This window comes from Pseudorca crassidens, chromosome X (genome assembly GCF_039906515.1).
Source record: "Pseudorca crassidens isolate mPseCra1 chromosome X, mPseCra1.hap1, whole genome shotgun sequence".
Taxonomy (NCBI): domain Eukaryota; kingdom Metazoa; phylum Chordata; class Mammalia; order Artiodactyla; family Delphinidae; genus Pseudorca; species Pseudorca crassidens.
The window spans coordinates 79,741,867-79,751,949 of record NC_090317.1 but is presented as its reverse complement, the minus strand read 5'-3'; positions in this window follow the sequence as shown (position 1 = coordinate 79,751,949).

The following is a 10,083-nucleotide window of genomic DNA, read 5'->3' as shown; positions in this document are numbered from 1 at the left end:
GGAATGTAGAAAAATGGTACAGATGTACCAGTTTGCAGGGCAGAAATTGAGACACAGATGTAGAGAACAAATGTATGGATACCAAGTGAGCAAGCGGTGGGGTGTTGGGTGTGGTGGTGTGCTGAATTCGGCAATTGGGATTGACATGTATGCACTGATGTGTATAAAATGGATGACTAATAAGAACCTGCTGTATGAAAAAATCAATAAAATAAAATTCAAAAATTAAAACAAAACAAAACAAAAAAAACCTAAGCTGCCATATGATCCAGCAATCCCACTCCTGGGCACATATGTGGAAAAAACTCTAATTCCAAATTTTACATGCACCCCAATGTACATAGCAGCTCTATTTATAGTAGCCACAACATAGAAGCAACCTAAATGTCCATAGACAGATGAGTGGATAAAGAAGATATGGTATATATGTATAGGATGGAATATTAGCCATAACAAAGAATGAAATAATGCCATTTGCAGCAACATGGATGGATCTAGAGAATATCATACAAAATGAAGTAAGTTAAAGACAAATTTCATATGATATCACTCACATGTGAAATCTAAAAAGGAAAGATACAAAAAACTTATTTACAAAACAGAAGTAGACTTACATACATAGAAAACAAACTTATGGTTACCAAAGGGGCAAGTGGAGGGGGAGCTATATATTAGGAGTTTGGGATTAGGAGATACAAACTATTATATATAAGATAAACAAGGTCCTACTGTATAGCACAGGGAACTATATTCAATATCATGTAATAAACCATAATGGAAAAGACTACAAAAGTATCTGAGAAACAATATATTGAATACATGTGCATATATATATGAATATATACCTACATATAAAAATATAACTATATATATATAACTGAATCACTCTTCTGTACATCAGGAAGTAACACAACCTTGTAAATCAACTATACTTCAATTTTAAAAAATACCCATCTTTAGGATAAAATCACTTTCTTTTTTCTTAACAAAAATCATCTCTATAGCATATACCTTTTCTTACCCTAATATATATCATATTTCTACTATTATACCTGGTACCTTTGACCAAATATATTAATTAGAATCTTAATCCTTTGAAATTTTAATTTTTAAATGAAAATAGAAAAGAATTAATATTTTCTGTCTTAGCCAACATAAATATATTTTAGAAACATGTACACTTCATAGTACAATCTTTCAATAAAGCACAAAATATATTTACTAGTATACCCAAACATACTTAGTCTCTGTAATAAGAGGTCAAAAGTAGGTAAACTTAGACTAGTTTAGCAATTAATATTTCAGTATTTTACCTTGTTTGGAAATGATCTAGGCATTCAATTAATTCTCATCATAATTTAACTTAGCACAAGTCTAAGGGTGCAAACTACCAAAGAGATTTAGGGAACTATTTAAGTAGACATATAATAAAAGTTATTGTTAAAATGTTTACCTAAAATCCTTACCTCATTTACATCTTTTTAATTCACTTGTTCTTAACAATCATACTTACTCATTAAATTTTCATAAGACATTAAAGTAGTTAATAATTATTTTAAGATTTTTTTTAAAAAAGTAAACTTAGCAACAGAGGCAACATTAGCCCATTTGGCTAGTAAACCCAGGTAGAACAAGAGTTGTTTATCTCCATTATTTTTAATGCTAACTCTGAAGACATACCTGTATTAATTAAACCAACAAGCTTAAAATTAGCTTTTAAACTAACCTAGACTGTATGAACTTGAAAAATATTTGGGTTAGTTTTTGAAAGTTTTTACATAAGTGTCTGTTTGCTTAAGTCAATTAAATAGAACTCTTTTACAAATTAATTTTGTCAGCATTATCTTCAGGTAGGAAGATACCATATTTATAACATACACATATAGATATATAGACAGGCAGAGATCTCATAGTTTTCATTTAAAAAAATTAGTCATGAATCAGATACAGTACAAAACTCGTTAGTTTATAAATGATGGTTTGAATAAATTAGATTATTCTCTCAGGAGACTAAAGTATTTATTATTTGTAGAGAAGATTTAAAAAATCTTTCTTTGCCCTTGACAAGGAATTCTGAGGAGGCAAGAGGGTCCTTTTAGCAGTTTGTGTTCAAAAGGCTGTTTTTATTGTTTGTTTGTTTTTTTAAGTTTCAGGTTCTACTGATTCAGCCAAGGCTGCAGTGTCAGACAATGGAGACTGTGTTTACTTTTCAAAGACATAAAAAGATTTATAACTTTAAGGAACAGAGAAAGAAAATATAAATTTTCTCCTAGGAGTTTTTGAGTACATTTGTCTATTATCATGTCATGGGGTAATTTTTATTAACTTTTTCTTCAGTACAGAACAATTTTGCTCTAATATCCTGGTCTTTTATAATACCTACAATCACTTTGAGAGGAATAGATGAGACCTTGGGACTGGTAAAATAGGTAGTCCTTGATTTGTTTTTAGAGTTGTACTTCTGGTGTTGTAGAGATTTGCAAGAGAAAGACAGTTGTTTCTATTAGCCCTTGAATATTGGTTTCCAGGTGATTTATTTTCTGATTATTTGTAGGAAGGCACAGGGAATTGCTGAAATGGAACAGTATTTTTCCCCTTGTCAAGTGGACTTAGTTTTTAAAGGGGCTGCTACAACAGGGTGGTAAAGAGGGACTTCAGGCTCAGGGATGTCAATTGGTGGAGGAGGAGCATGGAAGGAGTCATTTGGACAAAAAAAGGGGGCTTGGGAAAGAAGCAGGTAAAGGGATGGAGGAAAAGATGCAGAATTGGGGGAGGAGGCAGGAGAAGGGTGACAATGTTCAGCTGATTTTTCAAGTTTAGAGACAGTGTAAGTCAACTTTTCATTTACAGCTTGGAGGGAGACAATTTTCTCAGTGTTATGTTTAGAAGCCTCTAGGTACCAATTACACTATACTTCCCATTATTTGTCTGGTTCTGATACTTTTCCCTACTCATGCATGATGATAAACTCATTTGGGAAGTTTACAATTTCCCCATTTTGGCCGATATAACTTTAAATCACCCCAAGCTAAATGAACTCATTTTTATAGGTAGCTATAGAATGAAGGTACATAGGTGTTAAACATAAAACCAGCAGGGGTTCCTTGGGGGGTACACCTTTCTTTGAATCTCTGCTATAAGAACTTCCCATTATTCTGAGTATTCACCAAAAGTAAAAAGAAAACCTGAAACCCAAATTTCTCACCAAGTGGCAGAGACAGAAAAACCTGAAACCTGAATCTAAAGTTGTAAAAAAATTTGAACCTGAATCTTGAGATAGAAAAGACCTTGAACCTGAGTCTCGAGGTGGAAAAAACATGAAAGAAATGCCCAAATAAAGATCTGAACCTTGACCAAATGGGAGGTTCACATCCAGGAGCACTCACCTTCCAGTCCTCATGTGACCGAATTGAACAAAATGGATCCGTGTAGGTACTGTACACTAAGTCTGAAGAAGTATGGGATTTCGGAAAGGGTCACTCTGGATCCTGCCCACTATGCCAGTTATGTCAACCAAAATTTCAGAAACAGAGACATGATTGAAGTAAAGAGACACTTATTGGAGGTTTATTAGGACTACAGCCCAGGAGACACAGTTTCAAGGAGCACTTGGCTTGTGTTCCACCAGATGACAAAATGGAGGAAGCTAACAAAGACAAAAACTGCAAAGCCACAGTTAGTTACATAAATTATTTCTCAAGAATTATAATTGGAGTGGGCAAGAAGTAAGGGTGCAAGAATTTGTTGGAGTCTGAAATGGTTGCATATTTAAAAGAGGGACCTTGACCTCGGTTTCTTCATAAGTACAGTAGGGCCAGTAATTCTAGAAGCTTCTGCCTCTCAGCATTGTTGTGAGAATCCAGTATGCTCATGTGTGAATTTAAATAAAATTGATTGATAACTGCAAAAAAAAAAAAAAAAAAAAGAGGGACCTTGAGATTATAAGTTTGGAGCTGGTGGGTGTTCTAAATAAGACTGGTGGTGTTCTTGGGTTTAATATGATTCAGAGAAAAATTGTAGGTCTCAGTGGTGCAGAGACATACCTTAATGACCACTTGACTCAATTGTTGTATTCCTGAACTATGATTACTCCATTATAATTTCAATTTGTCATCAGTATCCAATATAAATTTTTGCTTTGCGGTTACCATGAGGTTTATATATATATATATATATATATATATAAATCTATATAATCTAATATATATATAGTTTAATTTTTTATATGTGTATGTACGTGTATACACACACACACACACAATGAAGAGGGGGAGTTCACTCTAGCATTTTGTGGTTTGCCAGCTATCATTATGTCATTGATTTCTAACTTAATTTCATTGTAGTCTGAGAGCATATTTTGCATGAATGCTATCCTTTTAAAAATTGTCATGGGATGTTTTATAACCCAAAATGTCTTGCTCAATGTTCTGTGTGACATGAGAAGAATGTGTATTCTGTTGCTGTTCGGTAAAATATTCAATATATGTGACATATCCAGTTGACTGATGGTGCTTTTCTGTTCAACAATGTCCTTACCAATTTTCTGTCAGCAGAATTTGTCAATTAGTAACAGAGGGGTGTGGAAGTCTTCAACTATAATAGTGGATTAAGCTATTTTTCCCTGCATTTCTATTATTATTTGCATCACCTATTTGGTCACTTTGTTGTTAGGCACATACACATTAAGCATTGTTATGTCTTCTTGGAGAATTGACCCCTTATCAGTGTGTAATGCCCCTCTTTACCTTTTAATTTTCCTTGCTCTGAACTTGACTTTGTCTGAAATTAATACAGCTACTCTAGCTTTATTTTGATTAGTGTTAGCATATTATGTTTTTCCATCTCTTTAATTTTAATCTCTATCTTTATTTTAAAATGCATTTCTTATTATGACACTAATGAAAGACATTAAAGATGATACAAATAGATAGAGAGATATACCATGTTCTGCATTGGAAGAATCAATATTGTGAAAATGACTCTACTACCCAAAGCAATCTACAGATTCAATGCAATCCGTATCAAACTACCACTGGCATTTTTCACAGAACTAGAACAAAAAATTTCGCAATTTGTATGGAAACACAAAAGACCCCAAATAGCCAAAGCAATCTTGAGAACGAAAAAAGGAGCTGGAGGAATCAGGCTCCCTGATTTCAGACTATACTACAAAGCTACAGTAATCAAGACAGTATGGTACTGGCACAAAAACAGAAAGATAGATCAATGGAACAGGATAGAAAGCCCAGAGATAAACCCACGCACATATAAACACCTTATCTTTGATAAAGGACGCAGGAATGTACAGTGGAGAAAGGACAGCCTCTTCAATAAGTGGTGCTGGGAAAACTGGACAGGTACATGTAAAAGCATTAGATTAGATCACTCCCTAACACCATACACAAAAATAAGCTCAAAATGGATTAAAAACCTAAATGTAAGTCCAGAAGCTATCAAACTCTTAGAGGAAAACATAGGCAGAACACTCTATGACATAGATCACAGCAAGATCCTTTCAGACTCAACTCCTAGAGTAATGGAAATTAAAAAAAAGTAAACAAATGGGACCTAATGAAACTTCAAAGCTTTTGCACAGCAAAGGAAACCATAAACAAGACCAAAAGACAACCCTCAGAATGGGAGAAAATATTTGCAAATGAAGCAACTGACAAAGGATTAATCTCCAAAATTTACAAGCAGCTCATGCAGCTCAGTAACAAAAAAACAAACAACCCAATCCAAAAATGGGCAGAAGACCTAAATAGACATTTCTCCAAAGAAGATATACAGACTGCCAACAAACACATGAAAGAATGCTCAACATCATTAATCATTAGAGAAATGCAACTCAAAACTACAATGAGATATCATCTCACACCAGTCACAATGGCCATCATCAAAAAATCTAGAAACAATAAATGCTGGAGAGGGTGTGGAGAAAAGGGAACACTCTTCCACTGCTGGTGGGAATGTGAATTGGTTCAGCCACTATGGAGAACAGTATGGAGGTTCCTTAAAAAACTACAAATAGAACTACCATATGACCCAGCAATCCCACTACTGGGCATATACCCTGAGAAAACCAAAATTCAAAAAGAGTCATGTACCAAAATGTTCATTGCAGCACTATTTACAATAGCCCAGAGATGGAAACAACCTAAGTGCCCATTATTGGATGAATGGATAAAGAAGATGTGGCACATATATACAATGGAATATTACTCAGCAATAAAAAGAAACGAAATTGAGCTATTTGTAAGGAGGTGGATAGACCTAGAGTCTGTCATACAGAGTGAAGTAAGTCAGAAAGTAAAAGACAAATACTGTATGCTAATACATATATATGGAATTTAAGAAAAAAAATGTCATGAAGAACCTAGGGGTAAGACAGGAATAAAGACAGAGACCTACTGGAGAACGGACTTGAGGATATGGGGCAGGGGAAGGGTGAGCTGTGACAGGGCGAGAGAGAGTCATGGACATATACACACTAACAAACGTAAGGTAGATAGCTAGTGGGAAGCAGCCGCATGGCACAGGGCTATCGGCTCGGTGCTTTGTGACCGCCTGGAGGGGTGGGATAGGGAGTGTGCGAGGGAGGGAGACGCAAGAGGGAAGAGATATGGGAACATATGTATATGTATAACTGATTCACTTTGTTATAAAGCAGAAACTAACACACCATTGGAAAGCAATTATACCCCAATAAAGATGTTAAAAAAATGCATTTCTTGTGGACCACATGTAGTGTAGTCTCATTATTTTCATGTTTCAAAAGATAATTTCTGCACTTTAGTTGGTATATTTAGAATAATGATGTTTTAAGCGATTGTTTATATATCTGGATTAATATCTACCATATTTGTTAATGGTTTCTATTTGTTCATCATGTTCTGTTTTTCTTTTTTGTCTTCTACTCTTTTGTTCTTCTCTGGTTTTAATTGAGCATTTTGTAAGGTTCTATTTTCTTTCCTCTCAGTATATCTTTCATACTTCTTTTTTAACTTTTTTAAAGTGGTTGTCATTGAGCTTTGCAGTATACATTTACAACTAATCCAAATCGTCTGTCAGATAATACTATACCACTTCTCATGTAGTGCATGCAAATAACTTATAACAGAGTATTCCTAATTCCACCCTCCAATTTCTTATAATATTGCTGTTGTTCATTTCACCTGTCCATAAGCTATAATTAGTGAATAAGTTGTTCCTGTTATTATTTTCACTATTAAATCAATTAATAATAAGAAAAATAAAAGATCCTAATTTGCTTTCATTTATTCATTTAATAATGATTTTCCTTTTTTCATATAGATCTGAGTTTCTGATCTATATTCTTCTTCTTTCTAAAAAAAGTTTTTAAAACATTACTTACAAGGCATCTGTATTGGTGACAAAATGTCTCAATTTTTGTCTGCCTGAGAAAGTATTTCTCCTTCACTTTTGAAGGATAATTTCACTGGATACAAAATTCTAGGTTGGTGTGTTTCTTCCTTTCCACACCTTAAATATTTCACTCTACTATGTTCTTGCATGCATGGTTTTTGAAAAGAAATCTAAGCTAATTCTTATCTTTACTCTTTGATAAATAGATTCCCCCACTCCTCCACCCTGGATCCATTCAAATTTTTCTCTTTGTCCTTGATTTTATGCAGTTTGAATATACCTCAGTGTAGATTTTTAAACATTTACCTTGTTTGGTATTCTACGTTTTCCTTTTCCTTTTGGTATTCTCAGTATGTGTATGTTACACCTTTTGCAAATGTCTCACAAATTTTAGTAATTCTGCTCTGATATTTCTTTCTTTTTTCTCTTTCCATTTCAGTTTTGGAAGTTTCAGTTTATGTTTCTTCAAGCTCACTGACATTTTCTTGGCCATTTACAAGCTATCAATGAGTCCATCAAAAGCTTTCTTTATTTCTGTTGTATAATGTTTGATTTCTAGCATTTCCTTTTCAATCTTTTTGATAGTCTTTATCTCACTCTCACTCACACATCTATTTTTTGCGTGTTTTCCACTTTTCCAGTAAAGCCCTTAGTTTTTAAATCATGGATGTTTTAATACTTGGTCTGATAATTCCAACATCCTTGCCATACCTGTGTCTGACTCTATCTCTTAAAATGTTTTTTTGTTTGTTTGTTTTGTTTTGTTTTGTTTGTTTTTGCGGTATGCAGGTCTCTCACTGTTGTGGCCTCTCCCATTGTGGAGCACAGGCTCCAGATGCACAGGCTCAGTGGCCATAGCTCACGGGCCCAGCCACTCTGCGGCATGTGGGATCTTCCCAGACCAGGGCATGAACCCATGTCTCCTGCATCGGCAGGCAGACTCTCAACCACTGCACCACCAGGGAAGCCCCTTAAAATGTGTTTTTGCACTTTTGTATGCCTTGTAATATTTTTGTTGAAAGCCAAACATGATGTATTGACTAAAAGGAATCAAGGTAAATAGAGCTTCAGTATGAGGTTCTGTGTTTACCTGAATAAGAGTTAGTCTGTTGTTTACTGTTTGCTATAGTTGTAAAACTCAGAGGTTAAATTACCTCTGGTTCCCCTGTTATTGTCCCCCTGATGTCTTGGGATTTCCTGGAGGTTTTTTTCTTAAACACGTTCTGAAACATGCAGTACATTTATTACATTACCTTGTTGCTAAACAGAAAACCTGTTGATATGCTGGGAAGATAGGAGAGGAGGAGCATTCTCTGATTAGGTCTCAGACTTTTAGTGAGCCTGTGCCCATGGGATGTAACCTCTACAAGTGCTTCTGTTTTTGTTCCCCTGTCAGGTGAGAAAGGGAAGCTAGGCGGGGCTGGAGCTGGTTATTTCTCCTTAACTTACCCCAGTCAGTTAAGATATGGTGAAATAGTTTATCTTGAGGGCAGGCCTTATTAAGAAGAATAGAATGTTCTGACTTTACTTTAAAATGTCTATTTTCCCTTTCCCCTGCTAGAAGTGGGAGGGGGTTTCTCACAGATCTTCCCTGTGGTAACACAGCATGGCTTCTAGAGGTAAAATTCACAAAAGTAGGTGCCCCACCCCGTGTCCAAACTGAGCCTCCAGGATTCAACTCTTTGAGGGAAATGTTTTCTATTCCTGTACTGGCTTCATTGAAGGGTTTTGCTCCTGGTCTTCTACTCCAGTTCTGTGATTCTCTGTATCTGCCCTTCTTTCTGTCCAAATTGGGGGGAAGTGATTTGCCCTATGACTGCAATTCCATTTTTTTAACATTATGCCAAATATATACTTTATTGTTTTTTTAAAAATTGAAGTATGGTTGATTTACAATATTATGACTTTCAGGCATACAGAATAGTGACTCAGTATTTTTGCACATTATACTTCATTATAGGTTATTACAAGATAATGTGTATAATTCACTGTGCTATATAATATATCCTTGTTGCTAATCTATTGTATGTATAGTAGTTTGTATCTGTTAATCCCATACACCTAATTTGTCCCTTCCTCCTTCCCTTCCCCTTTGGTATACACAAGTTTGTTTCCATATCTGTGAGTCTGTTTCTGTTTTGCATATACATTCATTTGTATTATTTTTTAGATTCCATAAGTGATATCATACCGTAGTTGTCTTTCGCTGTCTGACTTATTTGACTAAGGATAGTATTCTCTAGGTCCATCCACGTTGCTGCAAATGGCAGTATTTCATTCTTTCTTAGGACTGAGCTAATAGTCCATTGTGTATATATACAGCACATCTTATTTATCCAATCTTCTGTTGATGAGAATGTGCCTGGCTTCCATTTCTTTCTTTCTTTCTTTTTTAAACATATTTATTGGAGTATAACTGCTTTAAAATGGTGTGTTAGTTTCTGCTTTATAACAAAGTCAATCAGTTATACATATACATATATCCTCATAGCTCATCCCTCTTGTGTTGCCCTCTCGCCCATCCTATTCCACCCTTCTAAGTGGTCACAAAGCACCGAGCTGATCTCCCTGTGCTATGTGGCTGCTTCCCACTAGCTATCTATTTTACATTTGGTAGTGTATATATGCCCATATTACTCTCTCACTTCATCCCAGCCTACAGTTCTCCCTCCCTGTGTCCTCAAGATCATTTTCTAT